Raw genomic sequence first — 15,086 nt, forward strand, 5'->3', positions numbered from 1 at the left:
TTGATGGATACTTGGGCAAGTGGCTTCCCATTGGCTTCAAGGGTGGTTCTCCACAACCTCATCGAGTTTGCAATGAAGGCCCTTAGAGTTCTGTTGATGTTGTACAGCTCCAAGCATTCAGTGATCCATGTGTGTGGCATTGAGTCATAGGCTTTCTTATAGTCGATCCAGGCTGTGCACAGGTTGGTGTGTCGCACTCTGCAGTCTTGGGCGACTGTTCTGTCAACCAGGAGTTGGTGTTTGGCTCCAACGGTTTCGGTTCTCCATATCCTTAAGACTTATCTGTAATTTACTTTTCTACCAGTATCAGCATTTTTACATTTTCAATTTGTCCACTTCTGTGATTTATGACTAAATACCTGCAAACTGAATGAAATACAGCGCAAGCAGGAACTGAGCCTCATTTATTCAGACAGTCCTGGAGGAAAATGATGGACATTTTGCAGTTGTGTCGAAAATATTGAAGCATGTGATGTCAGGTGGAGTGCACAGCTCTAGACGTTGTGCATTTGTTAAGTGAGTTGTGATTATTGGCTGAAAGCATGCAGTAATATTCTAACAGCACACTCCAGCTGCTTTGATTGGTCAGCTGAAGAAAACACAGCGTGTTTGGCAGGTTTTCAGTGTGTGATGCTGGCTGCTCCTCACTGTCATCACGCTGCTGTGACTTTGACCTTATCTCCTCTCCAGTTCTCTGTCTGACATGTCGGTGATTTCAGGATCTGAAGCTTGGATGAATCCTGGGAAAAACAAAGAAAACTCAGGGAGAACAAAGTCAAAGTTTTTCCCCGCTACAGTTGTCACATTTGACTGGTTTCCAAGGAAACTGTGTGTGTCCTTGTAAATGTGTTCAGGCGTCATTTTTTCCTTTTGCTGTTGGCCATTCACCAAGAGTGAACACTGATGTGGTTTTACCCATTTGTTCAACTCGCATAGACAGACCAATGTGAAAAGAGACAGGAGCCCAATCTGAATGAGGTGTTTTAATGCATTGCTTTTGGTTTGCTCACAGCCTGAGGATTGAGGTTAAAGGACCTTCTTAATTTAGAACATGTTGTAAATCTTTTGTTTACACCTTCTAAATGGAGACATCATCATCCACTCTCTTCACAGATTGGCTGACAGTGTTGCTATTTCTCATCCTTTTCTTGATATCAGTAAAGTAGGTGCTGTAGTTGGATCATAAATGTGAGCTGCGAGACCCTACAATATGCACTAGTTGGCTCATTATGTGGTTGTCGTGGTTAGTACATGTATAAATACTGTGACAGTTTACTATAGTACACGGAATAGTACTCTAGTGTCTTGCTTCAGCTTCCTACACAGTACTTCATCACCCGTCTGTCCAGCTGTGTTGTCACGTCCTCCCTTCAGCTTTGTTACCTTTCATACTTGCTCTTTTTGTAATTACAGCTACTGTATCAATGATTTGATAACAATGTACAGTATCTATTCAGGACGCCCTGCTGTTGCTCCGGTATTTCTCAATGTTGCCAGTCTAAAAGTTGTAAAAAAAGACAAAATAGTGACAACACACAAAATGAAATAAACATGATGACAAATTACCATAAAGAGAAAAGGAAAGTAACTGACAAGCAACTGAATCATGATATATGAGCAAACTGTAATAAAAAAGTACCCGAAAACAAATCTCGAAAGTTTATGAAACAAGCAAAGTGTAATGAAAAATAGCCAAAAATAAAAATGTAGACAAAATAAGAATGACAAATGATTCAAATGCAAGAATGAATGCAAAAAAAAAAGACACAAAACAAGTTGAAATATCCGGCAAAAGCTATAGCATGGCCAACACATTAAACAGAATTTATGTGACTCAGAAAGGATGAAAACTGAATCTACACAGCACTGTGCTTCTCTCTAAGGACCTCACAGGATCTGAATACTCCTAGTAGCTTTGGGGGAGCAAAGTGTGTTTTTGTGCCTCGGCTGCATTTTCTCTGAGGTTTCACCGGCTCAGGGGGCTGACCGCAGCTGTCATGCTGTTGAGACTGTAATCACATGTAAATATGCATGTGAGTGAGTGTGTGCGCGTGTGCTCCAGTGGCTTTCTGAAGGTATAACTTAGTCTCCTATTTCCACCGACACTGAAACCTTTTTAAACTGTCAGCCCCAATTTCTGGTCTGTACAGCAGCTCCACTGCGTTTGTGTGTTTATTGATCGTACTCGCTGTGACAGTACAACAACACAGTAAATGGAGTTTAAATTTTAATGACCTTTGTGACCTCACATTCATTTGTGGCACATGAACACCTACGAGGACATTCTGTAGTCCCTTAACCAGACTTAACCATCACAACCAAACACACAATCCCAACTTTAGCCCTAAGCAGACTTGATTCCCTGAAATGTGTGAGGACCCATCAAAATATCCTCACAAGTTTTGATCTCATGCACACAAGCACAGATAAACACAATGCACGTCTCAGCACTGTGACAGCTGTGGTCATGACCTCAGATGCTCAGAGCTGCTTTCTCAACATTAAAAAACTGCTGCATAATCAGTGGAAAAGTAAAGTCTAAAACACATCAATCACTGATATACAAAAAATATGTTTGAGCAGTTGACTGGTCCTGAGTTTTTAACGTCTGCTTTTAATGTTTACCTCTGTGTAATGTTTAATCTCTAATGTTTCACTTTAAGATTGTTCCTAAAATTGTCCCGTCTTGTTTTATCTTTTGCAGTATATATTATTTATTGTTGTTGTGGTGTATTATGTGTGTTATGTGTATTATGTACAGTATTTTCAAATTTATTATATTTTATTCTTTGAATTCTTTTTAACCTTTATTTCCTCTTAAACTTTTGCGAGGGAGGGGTATCAGTGAAGCACTCTGTGGTGCATTTTCATGCAAATGCAAACGTCTGCACAATTTTTTGTGCTATATAAAGATTGATTGATTGATTGATTGATTGATTGATTGATTGATTGAAATCCCAGCTCCCATCAAAGTCACATTGAGTCTTGAGTACTTCTAACTTGTGTTATGCGGCGTTGCAGGCCATGTTGTGTGTTCCATTGGAGTATTACAGATTCAGGCTGAGTATACAGTATGTCCAGTGAAGCATCCCACCAAGAGGTCGACCTCAGAAGGAATCCTAACGCAAACACACAGCTCACTGATTCCTTTTTTACAGCTATGAAAATAAATAGTTGACTCTATGTGAATTACAGTAGCACTCAGGAGTCCTGAGAAGCATGCACAGTAGATGTTGGCCATGAAATATAGAAGAGTTTTACTGTATTGTATATGAGTCAGGGTTCAGAGGACTTGCCTGTTCTTATGTCTATATGAGACAAGTGGACGCTTGGCTGCACAGAAGTCCTGTAGTCGTTACTACGTATAAGGCAGTAACTAAACATGGTCTGTCCTTAATGTCTTGTTTCTGGCACATCTCTCTTGGTTTCTTGCTTTTAACAGCTACCTTCTAAGTTCCCGTACTGTAGCTGTATCTGCTTTCTCTGCGTCCCACTTGTGCTGTAAGTCACTTTGGATAATAACTTCTGCCAAATGACTCTGTGTAAATGGAGTTTGTGCCTGCTCTGCTTTACCAAGGCTCTAAAGTCGCAGAAGCAAGCGTCTGTTTTCCCTGATGATCTTTGATGATCTATTTCAAAAATCCTCAATGTTCAAACTCCACAGCATATTTTATCATCTGCACTCGTGTGTGTTGCACTTATCTGACAACAACAACCACATTTTTAGAGAAGCCTAGGTCAGCCTGATGTTCTGGTGGTGTGGCTGTAGGATGAGTGTAGTTACTGTACTGTAATAGTTATGGGATGGATCAGTTATTCATGGTTCCTCGGGGTTGAAACCCAATATCAGCCTAAACGCACTTGTCATCTCGTGAGCTCAGTGCACCCTCCACGCACTCCATTCACAGTCCATACAGCTATAAATATGGAGCTATAAATGCAGTTTTTAGAGACAGAGGTGTTTAATTTATTTATGGCTGACATTAGAAAGAGGCAGGCTGCATGACGCTGATTGTGCAGGGATTTACATTCATACTTGTATATTTTCCTGCTTCCTCATTTATTTTAATGGGCCTCCCTCCTGCCCTTCCCCTGTCCCCACTTCCCTCCGTGTATCTCTTTGTATTTCTTACGGCTGCTTCCTTCTCCCTATGAAGTTCTTGTAGAGATAAACTTGTGACGGCAGAAGTGAAGCAGTCAGAACTGTCAGCCCGGTCTCTGAGTGTGCGCGTGTGTGCAGCATAGCTCTGCTTCAAAGCCCATTTTGAGTCAATGGGTGTGTCATGACGGATTTTTGTCAAACCCCTGCGGTAATACGAGACTCTCAGTGTGCGTATCAGCAGTCGGGAGTGTTTTCTGCATGTGTGTGGGTGTGTGTGGTTGCTGACTCAGTTCCTTGGGGTGAATCCCTGAAGCTCAGCTGTCAAACTGTTTTTAATTCTGTCCCTTCTTTTTGGTACTGTACATCAGTTTCTTGGTTTCTTTCACTGCTTGTCCCTTTTTTTTATACTTTTTTTGCAGATGTGTATCACTTTAATTGCCATTGTTGTGTATATGAGAAGTGCCTGACTGACCACGTACCCATCTGATCTTCAGACGTTTATGCAAAAAATCTTCAAATGTACTGTAAAACTCCAATTAACAAAATGCACCCAATGAAAAGGCAGAGAAATGGTTAGGAGGTTAAAAAAAAGAATTAAGACAAAAGACCAGATGAATAAAGTACTGTAGTAACATGTTCTCTGTTGCTCCTTTCCATTCAACAGATCAACATGCAGAGAGTCCTGAACATACAGATACAACAGCGATCCTTTTAAAACCAGTAAGGCTAAACCAATTCAACCAGTAATATGACAAGGCTCTACAACCCCACATTTTACAGCTTTGAACATTTTTAAACAAGTGAACTGACTGTGGAAAAGCAGACAAGCTACAGGGAGACAGAGCAGAGTGGATAAGAGCTTTATCACATTTCTAAAATTATCCGTGTTCTGAGACTCCCTTCAAAGTTTTATTATTTTATGGATTCTAAACTTTTTCTAAAATATTCTACACTATGTACTGTCTGAATTTTAGGAAGGTTGGTTCGACCCCCTTCTTTTAGTAGCACATTAAATACTGTTTTAAGGCTCTTTAATACTTGGTAAAATCAAGCAACCAAGAGTAGTACTGTACAAAGAAAACCTCTAAACGAATAAACCAAATATATTATTTAGCATGAAATAAAGGCCTTTAAACCTATTAGTGTTGCAGCAAGCTGAAATATGGAGTAACCCATACAGGACAAGATTAGAGATCTAGACATTTCCCAAACCTACAAATGTTTATTGTAAAAAAACAAACTTCATGTGACAAATAAAAGTAGGGTATGAATCCAAACATTTTTACCTGAAAAAGTATTTGTCCAGCATCTAATGAGGTAAATGCTCATTACAGCAGTGTAATGACATGTTGTAATTTTCCAGTCCAGAGCCATGTAGGCAAAGATAATGAAAAGGTTACTGCTAATATGATACAAACAGCAAAATAAATAAAATGGAAATAAATGCACATTTTCTGTCATGCATGAACCTGAAATGGTGGAAAACAAATTGTGGTAAAATGTGACAATTCAGTTTGTTTCATCTTCACCTCAGCTACTAGAATTGCAAGTTAGTTTGTACTGCAATATGATTTACTTCGATCATGAATGTATGACGTTGGCTTTGCTGATATATTTAAGGAGAACCTACATTTTTATACGCTGCTCGCATAGCCAAGCCGTAGCCATCAGCTCAGTCTGCAATCATACAGGTGTCTTTGAAAGTGGCAGAAACCTTCATCAGTTGCAGAAGAAAAGTGCAAGTAGGATAAAAACAGGGTTTGTTATTAAAATTGAGCTGGATGGAGAGTGTGTGTTTGTGTGTGTGGTGTGTGTGAGTGCATGCATTAGCTGGACAATTTGGCATAAAATCTCATTAGGAAGTGAGGATCAGAGAGCTGGTCCACCGCCGGAGGACACACACACTTCATTTACTCATCCACCACAGCTAAAGACACGCTGGCGTTCAGAGGCCGCCGGGTCCGTTTGGAGTGGAACATCCCATGATGAGGGTGTGTCCGTTTCCATGGCAGCTACAGTAATAACCTGCAATTTGTGGGCAAAAAATGGATGTTGACGTTTCAGCAGCTCGGACAGCTACGCGGCCAGAGGTGGACCTGTTCCTGCTTCGATTTTATTTCATTTTCCTTCACCATCTTCCTCCATCAGGATCCGCTTCCCTGTGCCATCCTTCTCTCCCTGCAGTTTGTGTCCATGCTGGTCCTCCTCTCCATGTTTTATGTGTGCCTTGGAAACAATTAGTGAGTAATTATCCTTTGTGTCGTCCGTATAAAAATTAGCACTTAATTAACAGACATGACAGAGCGGTCTCACTGAATAAAAAAAAAAAAAAAAAAAACTGCCAGCAGCTGAGGCTGGATCATATGTTTGTATTTATTGTCTTGGTTTGACGCCAGGACTATTTGCTCCTACACATTTCCTGCCTTAATTAAAATCACATTTTCTGCCATGATGAAGACGTTGCGCCTGTCTGGACTCCAGCAGAAACATGAAAAAAGAAGCATTTTAGTATTTTAGAACAACCTAAGTAAATGTTAAGAGCATCTGGACACAGGTGATGACCTTTGTGCGACTAATAATCCCTCACAGAGGATCTTGAGACCTTTAATCTGGTGGACCTGACTGAAAAGATTTAGACTTGATGAAGACTCTTAACCTTTAAACCAGACAAAACCACCTGCGTGTGTTTGCATCGCATCAACCTGTCAATGTGCTAAAGAAATTAAACATGCAGATATGTGTTTGCTCAAAGGCCATTTGTCCAGCACCAGGCAGCAGCTCCTCTCTCCCTCTCTGAAAGCTGCATGAGCCATAAAGTATGAATTGAACTTTGACCTCTACGCGCCTGTAAGCAGAATGTGATCATAGTGAAAACACTTGTGAAAGTGGATATACAAAGAAAACACACAGAACCTGTCCTCTCACTTGTGGCATTACGCACTGAAATGTGAATAAGCCTTAGTGAAAAATGAGAAGGATGCTACAGAGAAGTGCTGAGAATCAATGAAAGGCCTTTACCAATACGTACGACTGCTTGTTATTAATAAATAGTGAATTTTCTGCTTCTGCCTGTGTGAGTTTTTTCCTCTTTAGATTTTTATTGCATTGCTTTATGAGCATCATCTTACTCCTCTGTTCTCATGACTAATAAGTTAAAGAGTGTAAGTGAAGTTCACATCATCTCATATACGGGTGTAATAGGAAAACATCCATCTGGGTTTCACAGGCCAAACTCTTATACTGTACATTTGTTTCTGTAGACCAGTGGAAATATTGAGTGAATATTCAGCTCAGAGCATTACAAGTGAATGTGAGGTTGTAGAGGAGACATGATGCTACTGATACGGAACATTAGTGACAAACCCCTGTCTGTTGCTCTAAACCATGATGTACATGTAGAATCCATCTGTATGCACTCAGTTAGTTTAATGAATACTGAACATTGACCTCTTCATGTCGACAGAATAGGTAGGAGGCCACCGAGGTTTTCCTGGACTGTGAAATAAATCAGGCCCAGATCTAAACGCTTGTTCTCATCTTCAACCTGCTGGCTTTAATGACGCTTTGATGGTTCTTCCCGACATGTAACAATCCATTTCATTCAGACTACGTGAGGAACACAGCTACTGAATTGCTCACCTTGCTGGCGCTGTCGATATTTTTTGTGATGTCTTTCAGCGTGGCACATGGATTGAATCAGAAAGAGACAAATAGGCTGTGTTATGTATGGATCAAAGATTAGGCCGTACCATAGAGATCCTGAAGGTGCTCTCTTTGATGATTTGGCTGGATCTTGTAAAACATCATCTATGAGGATCTTTGAAATGCATTTTGTTTCGAATCAAGTGGTTCCAAACTGTAGTGCCTAATATTATCCAACTACTTCTGCAGTATTTTGGCTACGAGGTGCGTCAACATGCCTCCAAAGGTACTGTACCTGCTTGCTGCTGTACTGAGTTGTTGTGTACTGAGTTGAAGTTTCTAAATCAGAATCTGACTTCCTGTGCTTGGTTCCTATACTGAAGGCTTTCTATAGATCTGCTAAGTTGACAGGGTCTGGTGTAATTTAATTCACCGGGGCACAACAACTCACTCTGCTCTGCTTTCGGCAGCCAGACATTCTACATCCAGTTTCCTGACTGCTGGACCTGCTAACCAGACTTCAGCCTGCTTCCTGTCTTCTGGTTCAAACATTGATTTTTAAGGCTGAATTTGATTCTCTGGATCTACTTTCTGGCTCAGATCTGTGCTGTTAGATTTGTAGATATAGATCTTTCTGGACCTTGGACCTGCTGTGGTGTTATTAATATGCTTTTGTGACTTTCCCTGCTCTGAGCTTAATACCCACGCTCTGGCCATCACCATTTTTACCTCCTAGATACTGGTAGCTCCCTACTGTGCAGGGGTCCTCACTCAGTAAGCCCCTTATGCTTACTGTACCTCCAATCACGGCTATGTGTCATTTCCAGAAAAGGGAGAAGTTTCAGACACAGACTGAGTTGCAGTTGGGTGGAAAAAGACTGCAGAGCTGTTCAAAGTGTAAACTTGTAGTTTCCTCCCGTCGTGGGGTCACAGTGATAGAAAGCTTTGATTGGCATGTTTCTCTGAGCCGTGTAGGAACCACCAGACATGGTTTGAGTCAGAGCACCGTGGGTGAGACTGACTGTGGACCTGAAATATGCTGCTAATGTAGGAAGGTGTTGGGTTCACCACCCCGCTGGTTGAATGTTAGAGATGAACCTTACAGTATATGAACAGCTAATGGAAGCAGCTTGACGTGTCCTTTTTGTTTGATCAATAATGGGATGTGCTGCTGCAATTTGGATCATGTGGTGCATGGTGGTTCCTGTCAGACAACATGAGAATAATGCTGAATAATGGAATTGGAAAGGATATTCTAAAGGGTGTGCGCTGATTTTCTTCTGGGTCTTATGATAATACCTAGTTTCCCGTAAAGTATGTAGAGTGTTGTTGATCGATGATGATGATTCTGATGGGTTTTGGTGTCTTGTCCCAGAAGAAGCAAGTAATCAAACCAACAACCAGACCCTCACTTGTGTCTGCAGTATTGGCTGGTAATAAAGGATATGCATAGACTACATAATAAAAATGGATAGAGCGAATCACCTTTACTTATCTCATAATGCAATGTCATCAGGTCTGTCACTCAACGAAGCCCAGAGAACAGACACACATGCCGATTTTGTTTCAGTGTTGGTGGTTTGATATCGATCGTCTCTCTCCTCTGTGTTTGATGAAGGGTTTATAGTGGAGCAGACAGGCAGGATTGAGCTATTTTAGATGAAGCTTTATTTAACAAGGTTAGTCCCTCAGGAGTGGAAGTCAGAGGGAGAGATGGAGAGCAGCTGTCTAAAGGTCAAAGGTCACGCTGAGCGCCGAGCCTCTCGACTGGAAAGCATCAGAACTGGGAAGCTGCGGACGAACCAACTTTGTTCAACTCAGATTAGTTCAATTAATGTCTTGCAAAATACATGCGCCCACTGTCTTGTGGAGCCACTTCTAAAAACAGCCACTTTATTTATTTACCTCCCAATGCGCGGACAGTGTAGCGCTAAACACAGTTATTTAAATCTAGTTCTGTCAGATTAATGTGCACTAGATAACTTGTCCATGCTTGTTTCATATGTCCGTCAGTATATTTTCACTTTCACTTTCATCAGAGGCAGCAAATGAACATTAAAGACAGATTACGGTTAGTTAAACCCTAGGTTCCATGAATTATGAATTCAGCCTGGCAGACTCATTTCTAACTGTAGAGAACTAAGTAACCATTTCATTTGCAGTTTACGTATTATAGTCATATCTTGCCTCTCTGATGGGAGTCATCTGTGTGTTCACTGCAGGTGTTATTAGTACAGCAGCTGTAAACATCTGCTCCGCTGTGGGTGGGATGCCCAGCTGCACAGCTAGCCTACGCACATCAGCAACTCCATTTCCCATCATCCCCTGCAACCAGTCCGTCCTTCATGCCTCTGCTCTGTGCCTCTCCAGGTCAGACCCTGTCTTTTTAAGTCCAAAGTGTCTACTCTCTGGATCCTGCCATACACGTTTTGTCTGGTGCTCAGAGTACTGTGTTGAGGCCAGATAGAACTCTGGTCTTGTGCCCTGTACGCCTCCATCTACTTGAAGCACCTCCTTTCTCCCTGCTCTGCGTTTGCAAGCGCCTGGCTCTGCTCATTTTAAACGTCATTATTGAATCATTACATTGCTATCAAGCATAATTGCGTTTGCTGTTTTGTTGCACAGAGACATCATTTTTGGGAGGCAGGGCCAGTGTTGGGTATTTCTACACTGAAATGATTAAGTCATCATTATTAGTTTCGTCATTATGTGCTCATTCATTATTCATCCAGTCTTCATCTTTTGTCAATGCCCATGCGTTTTTCTCCTCCACACTCTACACCTTCTGTCCTTGTCCTTGAGTCTGCTCTGCCAACCCCATCACCCCCTCATGTCAGACTCGCTCACTTGTCATTTCCATTCCACGACTCAGTTTCTTGACCTCCTATTTGCTTCTGTGGGTTTTTGCCTTTGACTGTGTTGCTGCCTTCATCATCGTCTGTTAGTAACAGCCAATAAAAAGTCAAATAGTTGAACCCTCTCCTGCTCCTGTCTGACAGTAACTTTCTTCACAGACGGTCCGGACCTTTAATATAATTTTTTTTCACAGCTCCAGCATTTACTGATTTTCTGTTAGGGTTCAAGAAGGAGCAACGCTGGAATAAATAATGTTTGCTTTCATATTCGTTTGGCGTCCTTGTGTGCGTGTGTGTGTGTGTGTGTGTGTGTGTGTGTGTGTGTGTGTGTGTGTGTGTGTGTGTGTGGGAGGGAGTGTGTCCCCAGGGAAGGAGCGTCACCTTTAGCACACGCTGACAAGTCATTAGCAGGACAAACACTCACACACACACCAACACATAAAGGTACACACATATGCATAAACACACTTTCACCGCCAGCGGGGTCAACAGGGGTCACGAGAAGTGACACCATAATAAGTCTAAGTCATTCTGATCAATGACTACACACACACACACACACACACACACACACACACACACACACACACACACACACACACACACAATGAAAACAAACACACCCATACTCTGTGAATACAAACAAATGCACATTGTGAATTCTAATTAGCCAGTAAGCTAAACGAGGCAGCGATCACTGCCCACAACACAAAGTGTTTAAGTCCCCCCCCCTTCATGTTAACAAGTCTGTTTTTTCATCTACTGACTCATTTATCAGAGCAAGAGAGCGCAAACATGAATTAATCAACTTCTGTTTGTTTCAGCACAATTAACGATCAGATCAATTTGTGCCTTCAAAGGATGGAGGGGGGCGGGAAGGAGGCGAAGAAACACATGAGAAAAGGAGTTGGTAAATGAAAGGATAGACGTCAGGTAGCAGGGGCAACAGAGGAAAAAAGGGAAGGAAAGAACAGAGGGGTGGAGTGATAGATGGTTAAATATAGGAGAAAGAGCGAGGAAATATTGTTAAACGATTCCATGAAGCAATGACACGGAAAATGTGAAGATGAAGGCGAGGTGGAGGCTTAAAGAAGGAAAGCAGCAGAAAAGAATGGTAGTGAAAGCAGGAGAGGCAGGAAGGAGGATCCAGACAGGAAGAAAGACAATCACTAGTAAAGCAGTGAAGTAAGGATAAGAGAAAAGGGAGGCAATAAGAAAGAATGGAGGGTTGTGAAGGCTAAAAGAAAAGAGAGGGAGGAGAAAACAGCAAAGGAAGGAAGCAGAAAATCTGCAGAGAATAGGAAGGATAGTAGGAAACGAAGAGCAGCAGATGGAGGGAGAAAAGGAAAGAGGGCAGGACTAGGGCTTAAAGGACCTAGGAAGGACCTGAGGAATGAGGACGGAAGGATGGAGAGGGCTGACAAGGTAATAAGGAAGGCGGCTGAAAGGAGGATTGATGAGTGCAGGTTCGGTTTGGACGTGTGATTAGCATTTAGCTGACTGAACTGAAGTCTGCGGCTTCATCACTATGCGCCGGTCGTGTTCAGAGAGAAGCAGCCGGTCCAGAGCCAGTGGGCAAACAGGACATCTGGCTCGGACGCGTCCGTGTTCGCACCTGTGTTCCCTGGTGTGAGAATGAGAGGCATGTGAAGTAGTATCAGCTTCTGCTGCATCCTTAGGTATCGTTGTTTAAATCAGTGATCAGTTTGAGGTCACACGTCTTTGGTTTATTAATCTGTTGTTTCTTCTGTGTTTTCTCACCTCTCATGTTTTTCCACTGTCGTCAGTGACTGACAGTAATGTGACATTGAGCCTATAAAACTTTAAAGGCTCACACACCCAGAGGCTCCTGTGTGCCAGACTGACTGCCAAACAAACAGAAAAAATAAATAAAATGTAAGTAGGTACATGAAACTATCATAACCATAGATGAAGCACACATAAATAATGCACAGCTAAGTACTAAATAAGCTTCTTTACATCACAGCCTCAGTGTTTACCACAGACATTATTTCCCTGTCGTCCATTAGGAACACTTGGATAATAATTTAATCCAGTGTTTATAGTCATAAAATTGAGTAAATCAGATTGTGTCAGACAACATGAGAATAATGCTGAATAATGGAGTTGGAAAGGATATTCTAAAGGGTGTGCGCGAAAAGTTCAGATTAAGAGCTTGAGATCCACCATCTTCAGCCTGAAAGGCTCTCCTCCCATTAAGGGTGGTGGGGCTGCTGGAGCCCATCTCAGCCTTTGTTGCTGTGTTTATACCATTCTGTGACTCCTTTATTTAATTCAGCCCGTTTTCAGTTCGTCCACTTCCCTTTTAAAAACTCTATTAATGGTGACGGATATTCACCAAAGCAGTTTGCATGTTGTTTATCATGTTTCATGTGGTGTGAGATAACCCAGCGCTCCCTAGAGGGCTCCAGCAGGGCTCCAGCCTCTGTAATCATGTATAACGCTGTTGCATTTCCTCTCTCAGCTGAGTGCTCTGCGCCCCTGTATTAAATCCCATTCTGAGTCTGCAGCTTTAACGCTTCTTGCCGCTCCGCTCAGCTGTGATCGCATCACGCTGCCCGAGTCCTTATGTGTTTTTATTGTTTTTATTGCGTTTTCATCATAAACTGTTTCTGCAAATCAAATCTTACTCATGGGGCAGTAAAGTTTGGAATCAAATCAGAGACTTTTATTCAGTAGAAGCTGCAGCAGAAACGCTCCATCAAACAATAACTTCTTATAGATGTATATATCTGTGGAAGCTGGTCTGGCTGCGTGGCTCTGTTGTACTGTAGCAGTGAGGATCTGTGAACCCCTGCTGAATATAAACGACTCAAAATCCAATAGTGAGCTGTCTCTCTCGGTCTCTCTCACACTCTGCAGTAGTGACCAGGCCTTCAGTAACTCCTGGCTCCTCCTCAGGCTGCTGGAGCCTTTCATTTTCAAACATTGACCTTCCGCCAGGGCTAAACTGATATTCTCTCAAGTTGGCAGCTCATGTAAACGTTTTCACTGCATTAAACAGATGTTACTGGTTTTTAGTTCTCTTCAGCATGAGAAAAGTGCATCAGCCAGCAGAAGTACAGGATCAGTATCTGTTTATATGAACTGAGTAAGACAATCAGTGGTTATTAGTTTATTGCTGTAACCAGGCCAAGAGCTGGGCTAGAATTCAAAATTAAACCTTTTACAGGCGGCATTGTTAAAGCTAACAGCTATTTAAAACCCCTAACATCCATCCCTCCTTTACCTACATGTCCATAAATCTGTCAACATATGTACAAGGAAAATGAAAGGTGATGATGTTAATGATTAAATTTCCCTGAATGCCAACAGCAAGTAAGCATCCGCACCAGAGCCCTGAAACTGTGCTGCCAGAGTTAGTGTTCCTACTGTAATCTGCCTGTGCACTGACAAGTCAAAATGTCTGATGTTAAAAATAGTTCTATTGTAAAGAGATTAAGTTTGCAATGAAAGAAAATCCCATTCTCGTCCCGCACAATGCGTGTTAGACATTGCAAAGATTCCCTCTGTTATGACTCAGGCATCTCAGAATGGAGCCTGCAGGGCTTCACTAACGAGATCAACTCCCAGAAGGTGTAGTTGGCGACTACATGCAGGACGTAAAACGCTCATACAAGACTTGATTTTACTCCTGACTCCCTGATGACAATCAGTGGAGGATCAGCGTAAATGGACCCATATATACCAGTAGTCACATGGTGAGCAACCTGTAAAACCCTTGGAGACCAATTTGGCTGTATAAATACAATAGAGTTGATTGGTGCCATAGTGACTGGCACAAACAACCAATCACCTAGTGGTACAGGCATATAAAAGAGGGAGTGGGAGGGATTTGTGGGAGGGAGGGTTCAGGATTCAGGATTCATCTAGCTGCATAGTTGTGTGTACAGTAGCTCCATGGACCTGCATTGTCATTTTCGTATACTCAGATACTTCTGATATTAATGTTAGTTCATCAAACATCATCGGGCTTCCATTTTAAATAAGGTTAAAATAGCTTTGAAACCCAGGAAAATGTCAGTTATTGTAGATGAAGGTCAGTTAATGAAAAACCTAATAATAAATCATATAATAAAATTCATTCATCTCATTTTGAGATTTAGAGATTTATATTGTACATATTCTACTCTGTCTATCTATCTATCTATCTATCTATCTATCTATCTATCTATCTATCTATCTATCTATCTATCTATCTATCTATCTATCTATCTATCTATCTATCTATCTATCTATCTATCTATCTATCTATCTATCTATCTATCTATCTATCTATCTATCCATCTATCTATCCATCCATCTATCCATCCATCCATCCATCCATCCATCCATCCATCCATCCATCCATCCATCCATCCATCCATTTCTGAGTCTGGCTACATGTCGTTTCTAAATGACCTGCAGAGATGGATTTTATATCCTCCATCCATCTTCTTTTCAGGGAGATGTAACCTGAAGAAACA

This window comes from Betta splendens, chromosome 9 (genome assembly GCF_900634795.4).
Source record: "Betta splendens chromosome 9, fBetSpl5.4, whole genome shotgun sequence".
NCBI classification, from domain to species: domain Eukaryota; kingdom Metazoa; phylum Chordata; class Actinopteri; order Anabantiformes; family Osphronemidae; genus Betta; species Betta splendens.